This window comes from Malaya genurostris, chromosome 3, assembly GCF_030247185.1.
Source record: "Malaya genurostris strain Urasoe2022 chromosome 3, Malgen_1.1, whole genome shotgun sequence".
Taxonomy (NCBI): Eukaryota; Metazoa; Arthropoda; class Insecta; order Diptera; family Culicidae; genus Malaya; species Malaya genurostris.
The window spans coordinates 11,660,439-11,664,561 of NC_080572.1; the positions used below are offsets into that span (position 1 = coordinate 11,660,439).

The following is a 4,123-nucleotide window of genomic DNA, read 5'->3' on the forward strand; positions in this document are numbered from 1 at the left end:
AAAAGTTTGAATAAATTTGCTTGAGCTGTTTCTCCGTAAAAAGTTACAATCAAAAGTGTTTTTAGATTCAAATTATCTCTTATTCACTCCTTAAGGGAGGGAGGGAGGAGGGATGAATAAAATCATCGTTTTGCGATTTTTTTTTCCAGAATTATCGTTCAACTAATCGTTTTTTTGTTTGTTTTGTAGCTGTAAAACCTCCCCAAAGTAACAAACAACGAAAAGTAAAACGTTGGGGTCTGGTTTTTCATATGTAGAAAGGTATGCAAAATTTGAAAAAAAAAATGGTGCAGTAGTTTTTGAATGACGATGGACACGGACTTTCTAAACCGGGTTTCGAGAAAAATGCGTTTAAAGTTTTTGTCTATAAAATCAATGGAAACAGATAATTACTCAAGGGAGCCCATAGGGTCTAACATGCTTAAAAAGTCATATTTTTTGCCTTTCTCATATAGAAAGGTAATGCAATCACTTAATAAATCGACTAGCAAAAATTGGCCCGGAGGCCAATCTCTCTCTCTCTCTCTCTCTCTCTCTCAAAACAACTATGGTCCCCGATTCCGACTTCCGATTGTGGGTGATGAGGTTTTAAAATTCAAACCATCTTAGAAGCTGACGATACAAAAAAAAATCTTCAAAGTTGGGCTCAAAAATATTCCAATTTATTCGTCAGATTAATTCATGGCCATACGAACCGTTTTTGGTTATGCCGGATACCGTAAATAATGACCAAAACCCTAAAAAGGAACTCACTTCAACATCTCATAGAATGCTTTTTGGTTTAATGGTTTTGTTCTATTTCTGTTGTCGATCCGACTTGCAGTTTGCAGTACCGAAATTACAGGGTAGTGAGTGATTGAAATTTTAAACTGTCACTTAAAACGACGGTCATTAAAATGTTTATATGATTACTAAAAACACCGAAGAATGCGGATGGATAAAAAAAGTATCATCTCACTGCTGGGCGGATTAGGCACGTTTTTAAACATCAAACCCTTATGTATGTGACTAGACAGAAATAAAACACGATGTGGTCTTGATATTTGCTGGCAAAGCAAACTTTTTACAGTAAAGTCGGTCTTCGATTTCTGATTTTGGAAATACCGGAAACGGAGGTCAAAAATTTACAACATATAAACTACATCGATTTCTCGAATAAACGTAAAAAAACGGCATCACCACTAGGTTGATTGAAGCAGGTCGACTCCAGAGTTACGGTCTCATAAGTTTGGCTCAAACGAGTGACTATAGAAGAGGTAGACACGCTGAAAAAGTTTCTTGATATCTGACTGCGTAAGTTTTAGAAGTCCAAGACCAAGAAGGTTTAAAAGTTGCTGTTAAGGTTATTTACTAAGTTCATAATATAGGTAATTAGTGATTACTTTGTTTTTCATACAAGAGTCCAAGGCACATTCCGCGAAGACTCTCACTGTAATTCATAATTTTGTCAGAAAAGGAAGATTATTGAACATCGTTATACTAAGAGCTGTTTGCGACCTCAGTTTTCAAAATTTTCGCATTGAATTATTATTGAAATGGGATTTTTTTTTGTTTTCCAATGCGTCGTTTTACTGCAACAGTATATTCGTTTGCCGCTGAACTCCTATTTGACTTAGTTCGGGCATTTTGAAACGCAGTACATCCTACCAGGTCACATTGCTACTATACTCATTTAAATCGGATTTTACCTTGGAAACAAGTTCAGGAATAAAAAGTTTCTGGTTCGGTAGTCGGAAAATGCTAATTCTAGAGATTATTATTCGAAGTTTCAAAAAATGCTAGGTAAGTTAGCGTAACGAAAGGTGAAAATTGCAACAGATGATCATCTTGAGCCCACGAACCGCAATCTTCCTACTACGGCCAACCCTCGATTAAGATGCCAATCATAATTCATCGCAAAACCACCACCCACAATCACGCTTTATAATTGCTTAATTCGTGACACAAGCCAATTCCAGGCGAATGAATCTGTTTATCTGTCGTCCATTGCCGGCTGCTGTGACTCAGTTTGGCATTCCTGTATTGTCCCCTTTTTCGTGCTGGAAATCCATGCACCGAAAAGGGCAACGGCAAAACAGTTCCATTAGTTGCTGCGAACGCGAAGTTCCTCTTCGAATCGGTGATTGTCTCCGGGGAAAACAAGATTGATAACATCGGTACTTCATCGGGGGGTGACTTCGGCTCCCATCTTCGGTTAGGGAATTTCCCCTTAGCAAACTGTAAACCGATACTGCTACCCTATCGAGTAGGGGACGAGGTCGTCTGACTGCAGTATTGTTGTGACGATGATGATAATAACCAGGAACAAGTGTATTAAAATAAAATCAGAGAGGGTGGTTATCGCTAGACTGAATTGTTGTACTGGTTTCGAGTGAAGAAAGCGCACTTAAGTCGTGTCACCGAGTGGTGCATTAAGAAACATTAAAATAAATTGGATTATCTTTGTTGATAAATAAATTGATCGACTGTGGAAGGGCGGGTTGGCCATATGGCTTGTATCAATTGTATTGACGACTGGTTACCCTTTTTTTCGGAGCATGCATAATATTGGTGAGATGTTCGAGGTTGCTACGAAGATAAAATTCTATCGGTTTGTTCCATTCACTTTTATATCTAACACATCCTCATTATTAATCCTACAATTAGAAACAGTGGATAAGTAATAGATTTTCACTGCAAATAGCAAGTCAGACCAAAACATTAACACCCACCGTGTTCACAAAGATGCAGTTAATTCCATCTCCATAAATTGGCCATTAATCTTTCAACTCTGCCACTCCTGGTCGACGGTCGCCGGTCGACAACGGCTCGAAAGCCACACTCACTTGGTGCGACATTTCCGGCCAAGTGACGACTTCTGTGGCAACGTTAATGCAGAAATTATTTACGGATATAATGGCGACCGTACGCCGGAAAACACTACGTTCGGTTTTCGATGTGGCAAAACATGAGAAGTGTTTTCACCCGGCACGCGTCGTCACGGTTGGATGGTTCCGGATTGATCCCTGGTAAAAGACGCTGACGATGATACTTCCGCTAGAGGGTGCTTTTGCAATTTATGGTCTTTATGTGTTTCCTTACCAGAGTAACCTTCTTTAAAACTTTACTAAAAACCTACAATAATGACTCAAACTAACAACCCTATACTGACTTTTCTACGAACTTCAATTATAAACTGACGCAAAGTTGTTAGGACTGCAAAGAAAACTGTAGAAAAGAATCTCCATCGGCTTTTCCAAATACTAGTTTTACTTTCATTTCATAACCGTACATTATCTTAACATCAGCGATTGAATAGACTCCTCCCACTATTTAGGGTTTTGTTGTTTCGTCTGTGGTAGAATTACACCGTTTTATTTGAACCAGAGAGGAGTGCGTTTAGTGATACAATATCAAATTATTTGCTCATAAAAGTGTGTAACCAAATCAAACTTGAATGGTTTCAAATTCCATAAAATTACTGATTAGATCTTACGATCACGGATGAAAAACTAAGATGGTTATAAAAATTTTCATTAATAAATATTACTAACTAGCGGACCCCCGCACACTTCGTAGTGCAACAATATTAGATTAGATGTAGAAAATCAAAACTACTTATCAATTTTAATGATTATTGAAGAAAAATACCATTATAATTCTCTATGATAGTGGCCTTTTTATATCGCGGACAACAGGACAAAATATATAAAACCGATGGTTTGCCGTTACGCAAACAGGCAGCGTACAATTTACCATCTGAAAAAACTCTAAATTCACGCTACAGACTCATAAGGATTATTAACGGTAATAGAAAAGTTAAACGGATGAGAAATGACGTTCAAATTGAAATAACATAGCGGTGGGCATAATGGGAACGCGTGGAATGAAAACTTTTTCTTCTTCTAATTTGCCATTCAAAATTGTTGTCTCGATAACATTTGCGATTAAATTTTAACTTTCTCTGTACTTGTTCCTCTATTGTCTGCAATTTATTTTGTACTTTGTGTGTTTGTTTCTATAATTTTTGTGTTTGTTTCTGTACTTTTTGTGCTTGGTTCAGAATTTGTTCCTGTACGTTCTATACCTGCTCCAGTATTTTCTGTATTTGATCCTGTAACTTCTGTACTTATATCTGTACCAT

At 37.4% G+C, this 4,123-nt stretch overlaps 1 long non-coding RNA gene across 1 annotated transcript; it reads right to left on the bottom strand.

Annotated features, from left to right (window-relative positions):
- Window positions 1–674: 674 nt before the first annotated feature.
- Window positions 675–3,220, bottom strand: LOC131437067 (uncharacterized). The gene is made up of 3 exons (XR_009230695.1): window positions 3,082–3,220; window positions 2,712–3,005; window positions 675–2,636 (listed from the first exon to the last, which is right to left on the bottom strand). It is a non-coding gene; the product is annotated as an uncharacterized LOC131437067 (long non-coding RNA).
- Window positions 3,221–4,123: the final 903 nt, after the last annotated feature.